The following is a 20040-nucleotide window of genomic DNA, read 5'->3' as shown; positions in this document are numbered from 1 at the left end:
ATTTAAAAACAATCGACAAATTCTACTTTTTTGCAGTGACACTTTGCTACAAAACAATTGAAACAAGACTGATTTGTTTGTGTGTGAGCAAACACGGCACCCACCTTGCACACAGCTTGCTCATGCCCAAACTTTCAAATAATATGCCACTTAATAAACTTTTATAAATTCTTATAATTTCTGCTTGTTACTGCACTTTCAGTCCACGATCCCCCAGTGACGTTTTGTGGACTTTTTTTTTACTCAATTAGTTGACCACTGCGATACTCGTCTTGACAACTCCTACGCTCTCGTTTAAGCTCAGCCGTCCAAAATTTTATTTTAGTAAGCGAAGGAACAGTAGGACCTAATAGATGGTTGGGCTATAATAGGTGGTATTGCGACTTGAAATAATTCAATGGGCCACATAAACTATTAAATTAAATTTCATGCAAAATGGTTTCAATAAACGAAACTTTTCTATACATATTTATTTCAAATTTAGTCCAAACTCCTTTTAAAAAAAGGCTAATCTGTTCAGGGGCGCACGCAGGTTTTTTTTTTGAATTTTTGGCTACTTTACTTTTTACTTTGTTTTCTCATTAAAATTTATCCCTTTAAGCAAGGATTTTAAAATCAAAAATAATACGCAAAGTGAAAATAAATAATGTGCAATGTGGCTTGCGGGCCATGGGTTGGACATTCTTGGGCTAAAGCCTTTCAAATAAAAGTATTGAATTACATAGGGATTACCAACTTTCACCATTTTCATAAATTCACTGACAACGTTCACTATTGATGCTAGCAAACCCCATAATCAATAACGTGTAGCCTTCAAACATGAAACACATTCTGTATAGATTGTGTACTGTGTCCCTGTGAATTAAAAACAAATTTACGATATCGTTGTTTGTTTTTATTGCTCTACCATTTGGTATTACGGGAAAAATTCGTTAAATTATTTAGTGTGTCATTGAAACGGTTCTAAAGTTTCATTCATGATTTCCTAAGACGCGTTGTACTTTCCATTAAAGTTAGTCTGGACGGGTACTTTTGGGATCGTCCTCTTAACATCTCTAAAATTAGATTCGTCATTTAAAAAAAAACAAAAAAAAAACATGTGGTTTCGCACTTTTTTGATGAGGCAATGCGTTTGTCATACTCAGTTGAACTTATCTAGTTGAAAAATTAATTTTAATAAACCGGAAATGTATCCGTCAATTGTCTTCAAACTCGGTGAAAGATAGGTTTTGTTACTCAAAATTCCTAATGTAAAGTTTCGACTCTATTAGATACGAAGTAAAGGAGAATACGTAAAATGGAGCAACGAATGAGTTAAATTTTGAAACTTTTCCTTGGAGCTCATGTCAGCTTCAGTAAGACATGTCTTTAGAACAAAAAATTTAGCCAAAAACATTGTCTTGGACTTTGTGGCAAGCACAGATGAAGTATGCACTCCTGTTTTTGTTAAGAGGAAGGCTTGGTTCAATGCAGATGCTTACATCGAACTTCTGGATGAGAAAGTGCTTCCTAGGGCCAGGCACAACTTTGTTTTCACTCAAGATAGAGCTCTGTGTCATCGCGCTGCATAGTGCCAGACCTTCCTGAGAGACAATTTTCCGGACTTTTGGGGACCTAAACATATGGATGCCTCCTCTCCAGACGCAAAGTTATTAGACTATTCCATCTTGGGCGTCTGGAGGAGAGAAGCGTACTACTCCTCACAGGAGTGTCCAGTTTCTAGGGGCTTCCATCATGAAGGAGTGGACCAAGCTCGAGTCTGACTACATAGTCAAGACCTGCAAGGCATTTAGGCCTCACATTGACGCAATTATTGGACTGAGGGGTCATATATTGAATAAAAGTTCAACCGAGCACAAATTTCAGATGATTTTTGTTGAATAAGTATCCTCAAAAAACCTCTTCTTTATATTTTAATCTTGAAAAATAAAAAATAATAAAATGTGTAAGAGTAGAAAAAATCAACCCTGTATTGAAGGTCAGAAATAAGAAATTTGCGTTTTGTGATGCGTATGGTGTTAAAAGTCTTTTATACAAAGTAAGTATTTTTTAGCTATTTTCAGGATTTAATTAAAATAATATTTGGTCAAAGACGTCATAATATAATTATGAATGATCATTATGTGTACTCCAATTTTTTTAACTTTGTACGTGCTTATTTTGATAACTACATACTTATTATTATAAAAAAAATATTCAAATCCCAAGTATGTACAATGTACATATTATTTAACATAACATCCTTGAAAAAAAACAGAATATTTAAATAAATACAAAATATATTTAGACATTGAAAATTGAATCTGGCAGAATTTTTTTTTAATAATTGATTGTTATATCTTAAATTGGATGTATTTTATTTAATAATATAAATGTTTATTGCTTCTATTCAACCATAAAATGGTAAATTATAATATATATGTTACGGGCAATGTGAAAAATCGGGCATTTTGCAAAATGCCCAGGCAATGTGCAAAATAACTGTCCGTATTTTTCAATGTTTGTACGTATTATGAGCGTTCTCCACGTTTTGATGATATTACAACAATTTTGCAAAAAAAAAATACTACTTGAAGTGAGAATCAGTAGTGGGAGAAACCTTAACATTAGGCAGGCCGAAATGCAAACCCTCGATCCCCAGGTTGGACATCCCTGCACTAGATTAACAAATTGCTTGCAATGAAATTATATCTTAATCAAATCCTTAATGATCAAATTACTAAGTAATGAATTCTTGAAAAATCAAACTACCCAAAATCCTTTAACTTTATAATGTTAATGATGTTAAAATAACCATTAACTACTCTATTAGAAATTTTATAAATTGCCCAGACATTTTGCACACAGTCCGCTCTAGCGGGCATATCGCAAAATGCTTGATTTTCCACATTTCCCGTAACATATAAATTTACATAGTGATTATTCATAAGAAATAAAATTGTATCGATTCGTCGTAGAATAGGCTGTCAATACTAGGTATGTTAAAATATCGATAATTTGGAATTGATATTAACACTGACTACACTATACACACAGGATAAGGTCAGGGATGTTGGAAGGCAAATCATCAGCTTTGATAACGACGTGGAACTAGCCGTTGAGGTAATACAAGACAGTTTTAGCAACATATAAAGGGTCTTAGTTTTGAATCCACATGACTCTTGTATCTGAAGGGTATGTGATGACATCACAACATTCTTAAGCAGGTCCAAGTACACTGAGGAGGTCAACTTGAGACTGTTGTCAAAAATGTCAGCTGGGATGAAATCCTGTGACTGATGATAAAACAAATACCATTATCTTGAACGGGAACTTGGTCTTCATCACAGAAGGAACATAAACTCTATTTTCTGCCAGCCACTGTTCCTTCTTTGGGTTGTAGGCAGCGTAAAAGGGGAAGTTTGATTCATCACTGAATAGCTCTATTATGGATTTGATTTTGAAATATTAGTGGAATTACTTGCCTCATTGCAACCTGATGATCTCTATCTTCTTGGTATAGAAGATGACACCTTCCCTTGATATAGGAACACAATTCAAGGAAATCCTTAAGGCCCCTGGCCACCGTCCTCCTACTGAAAGAACTCCTCCAAGCATGAACAGCCTTTGAAGTTTCTTTGATAGACCTCTTTAGTCCATCTAAGAAGTGGCCAGACCACTTTTTGGCTCTGTGTGACCCACATGAGGATTCGGAAAGACCCTTATCCAAGTTCAGTCATTTACAGATAAAATAAACAGTGCCTCTGGCATATTTTGTAACTTTTAGGATTGTCTTAGCATCGTTGCCGACCTCAAACAATTATGCAATCACTTTACGTTTGTTGTTTTGCTGATTAATTAGATATTAAGCATAAAAACAAAAGTTGTTGCCTTTGCACATTGGAAAGATCTTTCATTTAGAGCTGAGGAATATACTAGCACAATATTTTTTTTTAAAGCGATTATAAATAAATTTGGATACTTTTGCCCACCCCTGTAATCCTAAGAACACAATCGTAAGACATGGGGTTGGAAATATAATGTTTTGTGTGAATTTCTCTTTTCATGGCATCGAAGGGAGGATGAACAGACCATGTAATGGAATATCTGGGCCGACTACCTGTTTTTCTCAAATTATAACACAAAAATGGGTTGTGTAATGGGTCTTCCAGGAGGGTAATGACCCAAAACATACTTTCATTAAAACGAAGGAGTATCTGAAGAAGAAGTACTTCAAGGTCATGGAGTACTCTTGCCATTCTCTGGATATCAATCCCAAATACAATTTTTATCAATGTGCAAACATACAAAATCGGCAAGGGATCATAAACATATTTCCTTCCCTGTTTTTGAGTTTCTGCTTTTAGAACCTAAAGCAAATAACTGATTGATTATAAATAAATAATTATGAATAGAAATGTTTCCTTGAAATTAATGTGTCTACCGTTAACAAAACAGACTACAGCTGTTCATAAATAGGACCAAGTATTCATGGCCCTTATTTAAAGCAATTTGTATACGGAGTATCTATGTAATTATTTGACATTTATTATATCATAAAACTATGTATATATTTATAAAAATATTTAGTGTTTTGCCTTCTTACCAAAATAAATACTAATTGTAGGCTCATTATATATGTCATTGTCCATTTAAGTATATATATTTACTTAAATATCGTACATTTTGAAAAGATATATAATATGTGGGCTGTATATTTTGATATAGGAACTCCAAGTCGTTTTATGATTGTCTTTGTTCTTTGAATAAGAGGTATTTTTAACATATTTTCAGCAATTTCGTTTTTTGAAACCATTTGGGATTCAATGAAATATTGTGAGAAATTTATTGATTATATTTGTTTATAAGTTCTTAAATTTCATAATTCATTTTATTAACCGCAAAACCCAAATTCAAATTATTAATCGTTTCGTTGATATAGAGAACACTACCTAGACAGACGTGGGTATCATATTTTATATCAAATCATTTCAAATAATATTTTTGTCCTATAAATCTGTATATTAACATACTTAAGTATCTCAGATATAAATCTACAACTAGAGAAAAGAATCATGTACCCTTCTTTTTTTAAATATAAACATAGATTTTCCTGAACTAGCCATTCTGATTCCACCTGTTATTGTGCAAGGATGTCACAGAAAAAATTATCCATTAAATAAATAAGACATTTTCTTGTCTGAGATAAACAATTAGGAAATTAAAACAGTTCAGCACATTTTAGTGAAGAAAACATTTTGAAGGAAGTCCCAGGGGGCTATCATCATTTGCCAAACATAACATTATTACAGATTCAAGTATTCAAGTATCAAGTCGTTTCAGGGGGACCGTTACCATACGTCGGTTCTTGTGTTAAAAACACCATTTATACAAGGACTCAATTTATAAGCATAATTAAAAGAGTATCAGAACTTTTCAAATTGTAGAAGGAAGTCCCAGGGGCTATAATCATTTGCCAAACATAACATTATTACAGATTCAAGTATTCAAGTATCAAGTCGTTTCAGGGGGACCGTTACCATACGTCGGTTCTTGTGTTAAAAACACCATTTATACAAGGACTCAATTTATAAGCATAGGGAAAAGAGTATCTATTAGAACTTTAATTGGCTTAATTAAAGGTGATTTATCCTTAAACCTTCGTTATTGAAATAGGATTTTATTTACCCCAAGTTTTATAAAATTACTTCAAATCTGTTTAAAATAGATTTTATTGCCGGAACTTTTAAGTATGATCCTCAAACAGCCTTCAGAATAAATTGCAATATTTTGTTGCAATTTAAAAATGATTTTCTAGGAATTTTTTGTAAATTTTGCCGTATTTAATCAAGGTTTGGTGAATTTGATTATTTGTGCTCGCTTTTAAATCACCCTACTTCTGTTTTTGTTTGTTTTTTCAATTAAAGGTATTACTAATGTAATATCAGCTGTTATTCTATGTATAAATGCGTCATAATTAATGACTAAATTTTATTGTCTAAAATCTGTTTAAAATAATTAATGTTTCATAGCTGCTTTTATCAAAAATATATTTTTGTTAATTTTACACTTTCAAATCGAGGTTTGGTGAGTTTGATTAGTTTGTTCCCTTTTAAGTAGTAGTTTTTTGTTTTTTTGCTTTTTCCTATTACCTTTCTTATAAATGTATGTTATACACATTCCTATTAATGTAATACAGGCCCCTATTTCTAGAAATGCAGCCCTATTTTTTTTGACCCACCTTTGTCCTATTTGTTACATTTCGATGTTTAATTCTATAATTTATTATTAAAATTTTTTGAAAGAAACTATAAGCAAAGTCAATCGAGAAATAAAAGCGTCATAACCAAAAATATGGAACAAAGCAAAGCTGCAATTCTCGAGCTATGTTTGCAAAATATATATTTTTGAGACAAAGGAAAATAAATGGAGAGAATGACATTCAAGAAAAATATAAAATTATATTCAAATTGTATATTCAAAAGCAAATGCAGTGTTGGATCCTTTAGAAACTAATTAATCGTGGATTATGTATACCTTGATATGGAATGAAAATGTCAAGATCAAATTTCTTTACATGCGTATATTCGATATTGAAATATTCATGTGAAACTAGCTTTAGGTTTAAGAAACTACGATAAATGTAATAAAACAATATTCTAGAAGAGATCCAAACATACAACTAAATCGATTTCAAATTCCAATTGCTCCAAGAGAAAGAAACATATGTACATATGATATATACTGGTATATTTTTTAAAGATATTTACTAGGTCAGATGAATTAAATGAAGTATCCAAAAATTCTACTAATATCTAATTTGTGCAGCCCTATCTGAGAGATGATGGTCCAAAAAATTATCAGAGTACTTAGTGCTCCATTCAAATCTGAACACTTTGCATTTTAAACTTTAACAAGATATAATTTATTAATTAAAATATAATTTCAACAAAATTAATACTACAAATAGATGTGTTATGGACTCTCTTAATCATTAACGTAGTCGTACTTATGGGTAATAACGGATTCCAGGTAGTGGAGGAAGGCCCGGCACCTGCTACGAATATAGTCCTATGTCATAGCGTCCCAGTGTGGCTGACAGTGGCTTGAAGGCCTCGGTGTTTGGATGATGGGCCCTGCAGGCCTTCCTCTCGACATGCATCAGTAAGGTGTAGTCGAGGCTGTTGGCATAAGGGCTATAGGGCCTCAAAAATTATCCAAAAATAATTCAAAAGAACTCAAAAAACTCATTCAAAAGATTTTTGCAACGGAGGCAATGGGTTTCTTCCATTGTTGGTGTCAAATGTGGCCTCTCCACACTCTAAAGGCTCTTTCCACCCACTTTTTTGATAACTCTCTGATCAGTCTTCTGTGAAACCCCGAGATCTCTTGCATGGACCCTCAGGGCAGGGCTTTTGTCTTTAACTCATCCGGATCCATTTTGACCTCATTGATAGATCCATTCTTCCTGATGGCATAGACGGTGGCCTTAGAGACGTCCAACTGCTTGGTGCTCACGAATATATACTCATCGATCACTTTCAAGCTAGAGAGCTCATATTTGATTTTTAATGTATCTAATTGTTTATGCTTTAATATATCAGCAAATTAAAAAATAGACTAATTTAATAGCACACATACCCAAAAAAATGCTTGAAAGTCTTACAACGAATAATGCACATTTAGTATTATTTACATGACTTCGCCGTTCTGATACAAGATCCAATTTTAAAATAACACTTAGACATGTTCTAAATTAGAAATCTTAAATTATGAGCTCTCACAATTCATGTTTAATAGAATTATATATTCAAATCAAATATCTGCTTTTCTATTTTGAAAATACAAATGTTTGCTTTTAAACTTTATACAACGTTGAATAACTTCGATGAAAATGTTCAAATAAACATTATGTATAGATAATTGACAATCATTTTAGTTCTGATACAGGCCTTCACTACGATGAGCTACTTCTAGCTTAGGTAATCCATCAAGATTAATTTGCACTCTCAGGCAATTAAATGTCGATACACATATATCATTTCCAGCTTAATAACCTCGACGAATATATTCAAATAAAATTGATGTGTACAAGTCTTATTTGTCCATCTGTTTTTACACAACTACTTTGTCTTCAATTACATTGAATGATATACACGTACTGCCCATGTCTTCATATTTGAATTAATGTGAAATATCAAAACATCAACATGTGGCCTCCTCTCCAGATGCAAACCCCTTGGAGTACTCTATCTAGGCACGTCTTGAAGAGAGGGTGTGGTCTACTCCTAATAGGAATGTCCAGTCTCTAGAAGTTTCTATGAAAAGAAAAGAGTGGGCCAAGCTCGAGTCTGACTACATAGTCCAGCCCTATAAGAAATTTAGACATCGTATTGAATAAAAGTTTTGCCCACCACTATTTTTGAATGAATTCGTTAAATAAATGCCCTCACAAAACCTCTCATTTAAATTTTACTCTTGAAAAAGGAAAAAATAATAAAATTTGTACCACTAGTTAAGATCAACCCTATAAATACATATATTTTATATTTAAGTAGTTAATTCCTAATACATTAAAGTATATTTCATGCACAATAGTACCTTGTCATTATTCTTAATTTAGGTCTAAACTATTCTTATTAAGACATTTGATCCTCCATAGTTGAGATTGATAGATAATTACGTCTCCGACTGATATCTATGATCACAGCATTTAGCAAAGATTGCTTAAATTTGGAACGAATTCTAAAACCAATTTGAACGCGTCCTAAATATTAATGAAAGACCCTATTAGATTTCAAAAATTAGGATGGGAAGAGCCTTAAAAAGTACCGTGAGAATGAATTTCTCAAAACTACAGGGCCATTGCTAGCTTTCATCATTGGGTGGGAGGGGGCATACCCCAAAAATTATCAACGCCGTTATATACAATCATGTTATCCAATAAATTTTAATGAGAAATATTTACATGAGACGATTTCCTTGCCTTTTTCCATGACTCCATTTGAAGAAGTTAAGATAGTTTTTCGGATTATCAATATTTATGTAACGAGGAAGTCAGTTTTTTTTAACTATGGAGTATTTTGCTATCAGTGGATATAATTTTATCAAAATTCACTCATTGACAAGGAATTTGTGATATTGTAAGACTCTGTACTTATTTATATATTTATAGGTTTATTTCGTATACCAGTATATACCGGGCCGTGCAAAATTATTTACCGATGATGTAAATATACTTTTTAAGAGGTTTTGTGGCAACCAATCTGATTGTTTCGTATTTTTACTGTTAAGATAAACAAAAATCCTTCCTGTGAGAGCGTAACAACTTCCACACGTGAGACCATGTCCAATCAGGAAACAAAGAGGATCGAAATTGCAGCCCTCCTCCGAGCGGGAGTGCCTCATAACAACATTAAGGAACAGGTTGGGGCCTCGTTGACGACAATTTACAACGTTTCCAAGCGCTTGGAGGCTGGGGGTGATCTCAAGCATTCCCAGGGGCTGGCAGGAAGCCCACTGTCTCAACAAGGCAAGTAAAGGCAGTGTTCAAGAGGACTCCCAACAGGTCCATTGCCGACATGGCCAGAAAGATGGGAACGTCGAGATCAACTGTTTCAAGGGCATTGAAAAGGGCTGGAGGAAAGTCCCTGAGGCGTACTTAACGCCTTCCGCTAACTGAATGTCAGCAAGAAGTCAGACTTGAGCGTGCCAAGAAAATCTTGAATGATATCAAGAGCTCATCTGGACGCATCATCATTTTTTCAGATGAGGAAACTTTTACGGTCGATCCTGTTTTCAACAGGCAAAATGACCGTGTTGTGAGCTTTGGAGATGTGCAAGATAAGCACCGCTATGTGGTAACAACAAAGCAACCTGCTTCGGTGCTGATGTTATGTTGGGTCTCGTGGCCTCCAACGGGAAGGCCATGAAGCCGGGATGGTTCCCCACTGGCTACAGATTAACAGCGGAGGATTATGTGAAGATTCTGGCGACACAAGAACATAAATACCTTAAAGGCTGCTGTTAACAAGGCCTGGGCCTTCATGGACGCCGATTACATCCAGCAAGTCTGTGGCAGCTTCAGACGTCGCCTGACCAGTGTCATTGACTCAAATGGTGGCTACATTGATTAAATTTGATCACAAACTATTTTATTATTCTAAAAATGTATGAATAAATTGTTTCTCAAGTCATTCGAAATGTCATTATTGTCTGCATTATGTTCTGAACAAAAATCGGTAAATAATTCTGCACGGCCCGGTACTAGCAGAGTGTGCCCGCATTGCAGGGCTGAATAGAGGGGCATAGAAACAAAGAATGAAGGTGGGAGAGAAGAGCCAGAAAGAGGTATGTAGAAAGATACAGAGGGAGACGAGAAGAAAGAAGAGACGGAGGAACGGAAAAATTAGTTTTATTTCGATTAAAAACAGGCTCTCAGAGACCCAAAAAAATATCATAGAAGCATCCTTGGTTATTTTATACGTCTACTTGCTAAATTTCAGACTGATCAGTTCAACCCATTTTGGATTCCATCTGTAATAACACCAAAAATAGACTTATAAAAAGGGACTCGAGAAGCCACTGCTAATCAGAGGTACATCAATTAACTTAATATCATACTATGTTATAATACATGCATATAGAAAATGAAATAACATTTCAAAAATTATGAGTCCGTAGGAAATTCTTACATATAGCATGATACACTGATTTCGTAGTTGCGTCTGAATCAAGGTAGTATTTTTATATATCAAAATCCCCTAACACAATAAAAAAATGGTAATTGTAACCATTTTAAACTTTCTCTTTGAACTTATTCACATTGTTATACACTTTTAAAAGATAATTTATATGATGTTGTAACGACGTTTCACTAAGTCAGGAAAACAATGAATATATATTACGTCAATATTAAATAAAAATCACAAAAAAAGAGAAAATCCTTATTAGTTTATTTGTTTCATAAATACAATATACAGTCCAATAATTCATAAATATATTTGAGTCAATTATAGACTCTGTATTGAAATTTGTGGGATAAATTTAAATATAGTTTATAGACTTTCATTTTGATTACTTTAAAAGTGCACTTTGTGACTTAACCAAATGGTTAAAAAGAATAATATGTTGGTAAATAAGAGCTAAATATGGGGGAAGGTGACATCGTGTACTTGAATAGGAGAAGGGATGTGCAAAGTTACATCTGCCTTTTCCCATCAGTTTTGTGAGAAAGATTAACCGTTAATAATGGATCTTATTTGTTCCAATTTTCGACTAGAGGAATGACTTTTTTTCTTAAACCAATTTATCTTTCTCTCTCTCTTTTTGGTGATCAAAAAAATCTGTCTTTCCATTTGATTCACTAAAATATAAGTATATATATATTTCTACACTTTGCTATACGGCCTATTTTACGTCCGGCACGACTTATCTCCAAATGCACTGGGTTAGTATTGCAACCAAACTTAATAGGATTTTAAACGATAATTATGGCTGAAAACATTATGAAATGTGAATTATCCAAGCTCAACGCAAAGTTTATATCACAAGAAAATGATGGTACAGCAATTTTTTTTATTTTTTTTTTGCCAGAAATTGGACTTCCGTTTAGTGTTTGAAATGTGAGATCGTATCAGGTTTTGACTGGATAAAGGGCACCCAAGGGGCCATTCTTGTACATCAAACAGTCCCTATGGTTGAAATTCATTGACGCCGACTGAAAAATTAAATTTACTACAGCCTCACCGCAAATCGAAATCCCTTTTTTGGCTCTATGGATAAAACTAATAAATTGATTCAAACAATAGATGCATCCAGCGTGTGTCAGCGAATTTTGAAAAAAAAAAAAACATAGTCTAGTCAAGTTCAATGCCTCGCGGAGGCAGCCGGGTAGAAAAAATCTTCATTTATGCAATTCATTATTTTCAACTTTCATATCTCAAAATGTCCACGTTCTGCCTCAACCATGTCCTCAATTTTGCTTGCCCCTAAAGGCACGGCAGACCTTCACAGTATGGTCGTCTAGCATGGCAGTTCATTGCTTCTCAGCAGCCGCTTTAATGGCGTTGACAGACGAGTGGTGGCTGGCACAGGCTCTACTCTCCACATACCTCCAGATTCCATAATCTAAGGAACACAGTAAGGGGATATGAGGTCATACTAAGGTCAACTCCTGCTTTTTGCACTTTGGCCTTCGAGACACTTAACTCCGCTGAAAAATTTGCATTGACCTTTTTAGATTGTCATCGATGGTGTCCCCAATTGCTACAAAAACTCCTCACTTCTAACTTTGTTCTATCCTCTACTCTCTGACTGGAATTCTGGCGTGGAGCAAGTCAGCAGCTCTTCGTCTTTTTGCCCCTGTCCAAACACTTGTTGTTGTCTGATTTGATCGAAACAAAAACCATTTAAAAGCTGAAATTCCGAACTTTAAAAACACTCTTCTACAAAACCTCACAAATTTACTTCTTTTAACGAAAATTGGCTTTAGAGATATTTCCAAGATTTCCTGTCGCACGGTGTATGTTGGGTTAAATTTCTGCGTATTTGAGTCAAAGAAGCTACGACTAACTTAAAGGAAAAGTTAAAAATGTTAAAAAGTCCACAGTCTCCGCTAGATATACTTGAGTATATTGTATCAAAATAGAGGGGCCATCAATCAAGTCTGAAGATATTTAAACCTTTATAAAGAAGATTTTTCTACTCTTAATATATTTGATCATTATGGAGTTATGTAAGATTGATATAAGAGACTTAATTGTGAGCTTCATTCTATTTTCAATTCTAATCATCATAAAAATAAAATAAGTTTGGTCAAAACTAAATTTACTAAGAGCATTAATAAATAAAATGCGGATGCATGAAAAATTGAGCAAGAACAAGACAGACTGTCCAAATAGTTATTTCTTTAATTTTGTCAGATACATATGATAGGTATTAGAGTAGTTCTTAAGAAACTATTTTTTGTAGAAATGGTGCTCCAAATGTCTCAAAATGTTTTTGTTTTTTTTTATAAAAAAATAAGTACTACATATTTTAAACATAACCAAGAAATATTTAGAGCAGGGATTCTGAACAGGGAGGCCGTTAGCCAAGTCTATCCCCAAATAGATTTTATACGGGCTGCAAAAATTAATAAATAACTTTATAAAATAAAAAGAACTAATTTAATGTTTGTATAATGATCCTAAATAGTGTTTTTATTGCAAGATTGACTGAATTATTTAGAAATAGAACGGCTCTTGAACCCAGATACGTTATAGGTTAAACTCGAACTTTTATAGATCTGGAAAATATCTGAGATATTTTCCAGATCTTAAAAAACTAAGTATCGCTAAGTATAAAAAAGTATTTCTTAATAAAGATAAGATGTGTCTTGGATCTAGATACAAAATACTCTGGTACCGTATAAGTTAATTTGTATCATCGGAAACCTGGGATTTTAATTTTTTTGACAAATTATTGTCTATTTCTATCAACGAATTAGTCTAATATACTCTTTGTGTGCGTCGCAAATTGTGCTCTATAGGAGACAAATTGATCGTCCCTATAAATGAATGAGAAATTCACAAATTTTATTTAAAGGCTAAATAGATAGCTAATCTAAGTCCCTTAAATAAATATAAAAGATTCTAAACTATATTTAAAGTTTTTGAATATCTTAAACCATCCCACAAATTTGATATCAAAGGCTTTGATTCACTTAAATATGACTATGAATTATTGGACTGTATATATGAAGTGAAAAAAAAAAATTGGGATTTTTTCTTGTCTTTTTGTTCAAGATTGTTTTTATGCTGACGTATAGCATATGTCCATCAAAGACAGTTTTTAGTGCAGATATACTTGAATGCATGTATATACATTATCAGTGAAAATACATCTGACCAATTAAATCTATTAAAATGTTGAGTCAAAAATTCATTTAAGTATTTCTTGAACTAATGGACAACGATTTTCAAGGTCGTACTGAAATCTTACAATAAAATGTACAAATAAGTACATAGGTAGAAAATAGCTTTAATATTTTACAAATATCAAGGTATAAAAGTCAAGCCAATTATGTTATACGTTACAAATATTTATTTGAATTATATAATCTACCTAAGTCGCATGATCAGTTTTACCATAGGTTGTAAAAAAATTCATTTTCCCTGAAATGTTATTATTTTGCCCTTGCCGGTTAGAATCTTGAAATTTACATACTCAAGTGATTCAAAACTCTGGGGATTTTAAGCAAATGACTTGAAAATATTTTAATATTTATTGTTTCTATGAAATATCATCTGTATAAAAATATATTTTTTTTTAGAATGATACAAATGTCATATGAACGGGTGTTTTTTTTTTTTAAATAAACACAGATGTATTTGATTTTTATTTCAGTTCTTTTTACTTAAAAAAGGTATTGAATAAGATTTGTGTCATTTCATACTCAGTTATTGATACGATGATCAATTAATGCCTATAGAAATTAATAGACTTAGGATTTTTGAGCAAGTTTTTCGGCCAAAATGAGGGGGCAAAAAAACGCTATTTTTTTGAAAAATGAACACTAAAAATATCAAAATTGAGCAATTTTTTTTTTTAATACAGTTTTATATGGATAATTTAAAGTAATTACTTTTGTTTTATGTACAATATAATTATTGATAATTTTTGAAATATTATATCGACGATGCAAGATTTAAAAAAATTTTCTACTGTCAATTTTTGCCTTTGATCAGTATTAAAAGAACATTCTACGTCCCGATTAGTAGTTGGAGCAAATTTGAAGTTGACTGTGTTATCTTCAAGACTACTGTTGGATACCTAAATATTCGCCACATACGACTAAAAATACAAAGAAAAAGGAACCCTGGCCACAAAGAATGAGAATGTTTGTCAAAAAAAAAAACCTCACAGATTCATAAATGATACACGCCCTGGACTAAAATTTGACGGAATTTGAATATTTTACTTTTTAACTTCAACAAATACTATTTGGCTCTTAAACGTTTCTAGGCCTCACCCCTCCCCATTTATGATGGTGACCCAGGGCGTCTGCAGGATTATATTTTGAGGGGGGAAGAAAAAAATCCAAAAATTTTTTTTTTTTTTAAATATCAAAAATCAATAGGTATTCACAAAAAATTAAATTTTTTTGGAAAAAAAATTATTCAAATATTATATTTTTTGAAAACGCATTTAATCTTTATCAAAAAAGTTTTTAAATTTAAATTTTAAATATGAAGTTATTGTAAAAAATTTCAAAAATCCATAGCTACACAGAGAGAATTAAATTTTTTGTAAAAAATTTTTTAATATTAATTTTTTTGGTGTGCTGCATAATTTGCCAGAATGACAAAAACAAATTTCTAATAAAAACAAAAAATCCTTAATCTGGGAGGGCTACAACCCCCTCCAGCCCATTCTCTGCCGATGTACCTGTGACCACCTTCTCAAAGCCATTAGGAACTCACATGGATCATATATTTAAAAAATTTGTTATACTCTAGAAGTCATATCAAAATGTCGTACATTGCACAACTTGTGGGCAGAAAAATTTATAGATTCTTTTTTGCCAATTACAATGGTCGTGAGTTATGAATCTACTCCAGCAATATTAAGGTTTTTTGTTTTTTTTTGTACTTTAAAACGCGATTTTTTAAACGTTATTTATTATTAAGAAAATATAAATGAAACTAGAAATATAGTTTCCAATGCAGACGAAACTCTGACAAAGACGAAATTCTAACGAAGACAAAACTTTGAGAAAGACCAAATAAAAGATAAATATGACGAAACAATAACGAAGTCTGACGAAGACAATATTATGACGCAGACGAAACTCTGACAAATACTAATGACAGTCGAAGACTATTGGCTGACGAAGACGAGACGAAACTGAAAACAGCTGACAAAGTTAAGACTGATTCTCATGAGAAAAGTATCCGTTTAATTTTTAACTTTTCTTTCTTCTTTTCGACTCGAGTTTTTAGAATATTTTATTATAAAATAAATCATATATTCGTACATTCAATGACCCACTAACTGATTAAAGTATTTTGCTTAAATGTAAAAAGAATAAAAAATTCTTTGTTCTTTTAAAATGGATCTCAATTAAGCTTTCATTCTTTAAATACTCCTTCGTCATCAAAAAAAAATGTATAAGTACATACATTCAATAACCCTTTGTGTAATATAAAAATCAGTGATTATCAACCTTTTTGTGCTCCTACTCCATTTTATTACCTCTGAAATTAGAATTGATATCCTCACATCCATCAATCTAAACTACAGGTCTTTATGCTATTCGTGATAAGTAATTATCTAATGACAAAGGCAATTTTTAGATCATTTCAACCAGTGCTTCCCAATGTAGAGCGTTTTTTATTCGTTTTTTTATGGGTAATCGTTTTTTTGTTTTAAATACCCTTTTTTATCTTTATGTTGTGAACAATTTGCGATTTTATGTAAGTTGTATACTACTCAAGTTGCAACCAAAAGATGAGATGAAGAATTTACAAAACTTGGGATGACGAAAATGCAGAGCTAGGCAGCGTCGTGCCATTTATCTTATTCTGCATCCGTACTTGCATCGTGTTCCTACTCGACGAGCTTAAAAAAATCAAAATCAAATACATAAGATCTAAAACAAACTAAGGACACATCACTACTTTTTATTATTCGAAACAAATTAAACTCATACAGATATAACGATGTACAATATGGCAGCTAAATTGGATATTGGTGGATTTAATTCGGTCTTCATTTCAATTTAGTCAATACCATATATCCGTACCATTTTTTTCAGATCATATTTAGGTTCTGTATCGATTAGTACATATCTTTACCGTAATCCTGGTGACTGCCAAAGAACAAACAGAGGCAAAAACATAGCCTCCATTCAACTTCGTTGCGGAGGTAAAAAAATCAGTATTCCGCGGCACAATATAACATTCAATTGTCTACAGTTATATTACTCATAAATTCCGAGTGTTCCATTAAAATCTCAACAGATTGAATTTAACACTTCAACAAGATATAATTCATTTATTAAATATTGAATTTCAACAAAATTAATGCTATAAATAGATGTGTCTTTGATCTCACTTAATCATTAATGTCAGTGGCTTTAGCGGTAAGGATGACTTCCAGTCATCACGTAACCGGAAGGCCTGGTATCCTCGGTGGATGTAGTTCTCTGTCATTGTGTCATAATGCTGGCTTGGAGCCGTTTTGAGTGGCTAGATTTTCGGATGCAGGACTCTGCAGGTCTTCTACTTGACGTCCACCCAAAAGGTGTAGTCAAGGGGTTGGCATCAGGGATGTAGGAGTGTAAAAAACTTAAAAAAGTTCATGGAAAGATTTTGTGTAACAGAGGAGATGGGTTTGTTTCATTGCTGGGATCGAAAGGGGCCTTTCCACTCCCACAGAACACTTTCCATCCAATTTTTTGAAAGCTCTCTAGACAGTCTGGTGTGCAACCCCTAGATCTCTTACACGGGCCCTCGTGGACTTGAATGGATTGGTTTAGTCTGTATTCTTAAACTCCTCCGAGTCCAGTTTAGCCTTTTTGACAGAGCGGTTCTTCTTCTCCAACGTTTTGGACTTGCTGACGGCCTAGATGGTAGTACTGGAGACACCCAACTGCTTGGAGTGCGAAAACTGAAATTTATTGATCTTGTTCAAGTGTCATTTTCCCAACTTGTACGTAAGCTAGAAAGCTCAGGTTTGTTCTGTTTTGTAACTTGTTGTCTATGCATTAATATATCGAAATATAAATTAATTTCAATCCCTCAACCTTTATTAATTATGTTGAATACGTAAGTGTTCATATTTCAATGGATCACCCGGTGCATTATAACTATATGTAATTTTAATGGATATTAATGATTGATCAATGATAGTATCAATATTTGTTTGATAGTCAAAAGAATTCAGCAATATTTACAGATCGATATTGATACAACTTGGTACAAAGATGATATATGAGGACAGTAAGAAACTATTAAATGTTAAGAGGTCAAACTCAAAGGTCAAGGTAACTAAAAACGTAACAAATTCCTTACAAAATTGTAACTTTGAAACAAATTAAGATACATAACTCAATTTGCGTTGAGGTGGAGATTATTACGCACTAAGGAGTGCCCATTCTAGTTCGTAATTAGAATGGGTATTGTTGTAATTAAAAAATGTATTTTAAAACGAAAAAATTGCTACTTGTACAACGAAATCATACAAGTTGCAACTTGTACAGACATTGCAACATGTACAAAATACATTGTATATGAAAAAGAGTGCTTAAAATAAAAAATAGATTGCTCCATAAAAGAATCAATTATAAAAGGCTTCGTGTTAGGAACCACTGGTTAAAATGATTTTAAACATACCTTTGTCACATTAAATTTGCTAATCACGAAAAGTATATTCATATAGACCTGTAGTGTAGGTTTAGAGATGAGAATATAATATGTGTAGAGCATAGTTATAAATAAAAGAATCTTTTTATTATTTGAGCTTCTATGTAGGAATGTAGTTATTAATCAAAATTAATCTAATATAACAATTCCCTTTTTACAGAATAAATAACCGATTTCACATAATAATATTTGCGACAACATAACTTCCTTATTGCAAATGACAATAAAACATGTTTAATCAATCAAAAGGGGAATATTTTTCTTTTATGATGATTGTACACATTTTAAATTTTGTTTAACACGGTTTTAAAAGTCATATCGGAAAGGTAACATTCTGTCATTGTCCATACACCGAACTTTGATATTTTAATACCCAGAGATTTTTTTTTTTCTACTTTTTTTTCTTCTTTAGATTACGTTTTCATGAGAAGATTGAGAGGGGAAAATAAGTTATAAAGAAAAGAGGAGACAAGATGTTTGAAATAAAAAGTAACCGAAAACTATGTATATGAATTATGTTAAGGATCCACGTAACCTCGAACAACACTTTGTATATGATTAGGGTTATGTATTTTTATTTTGAAATATCTTTTAAAATTTTTGTGAGCATAATTATGATTCAGATACTATGAATTATTGTTTTAATTAATATTTAATGTATCTACTACAATCGAAAGAAGAATACATAGCCTTGTCCGAAACGATGACCTCTATTTAATTACATTAGATGAATCTTTGTTGAAAAAGACGTCATAACAATGAACTGTGCAAAAGAAATTCAATGTGCATGTACAAATTTTAGACGAATTGGAATTACAGATAAAAAACACATTCTTGATTGATATACATGACACCTCTTCCTTCAGAGTTTCTTTAGAGAGGGGTAGTTATCTGATACAAAATGATGCAAAATTTAATTAATAACATATCTGATCATTATTTGCTCCAGTAAATAGTTATTGGAGAGATACGGAAAAGATCTTAAAATGTTTGTTTTTTTAGAATAGATCCAAATTTAATAATTCAATTTATACAAACTACTCTAATTCAAAATTTCGAATAAAGACAAATCTGATGCCAATAATTTTGGCTCTATTGTGTTATCATCCGTGGAGTTATTTGCCTACAAAGAATTTTGCAAAATTCAAAATATGAAAATGAATAGAAAAAATCGGCAATTTTATGGAATTAAAAATTACAATTTTGAATTTTAGAATGAAACTGCGTCCACCTTGCCTCAAATCTTACAACCTGATGGCCACGTATTATAAAAGAGGAAGTTATGTTATGAATAAATTGTTAATGCATTGGCGAAATTATAATTTGACAGTATAATTTCAATAATTTATTTTGCATGGGTGTCTCTTTGGAACCTGATGAGTCTATCCATCAGGGGTGCATTTTTTTAGGGAGAAATCATGTTAGGGGGGTTGGTTATACCTAAAGCACAAAAATTGTTTCTTGGAGCTCATGAAGACTAGATAAGGGTTTCGTATTTTTTAAGAGCAAAAAAGTAGATTTCCAATTAAATATTTTATTGGTAGATAAAATATAGTTTGTAGAAATTTATCTGGAGTTTTGTTTGCATAAAAATTGATGTTGCAATGAAATATATTTCATTTTCTGAATAATTTTTCTTTTTTTTTTTCATCAA

The sequence above is a fragment of the Lepeophtheirus salmonis genome, chromosome 7, assembly GCF_016086655.4.
Source record: "Lepeophtheirus salmonis chromosome 7, UVic_Lsal_1.4, whole genome shotgun sequence".
NCBI lineage: Eukaryota > Metazoa > Arthropoda > Copepoda > Siphonostomatoida > Caligidae > Lepeophtheirus > Lepeophtheirus salmonis.
This window is presented reverse-complemented; position numbering follows the sequence as displayed.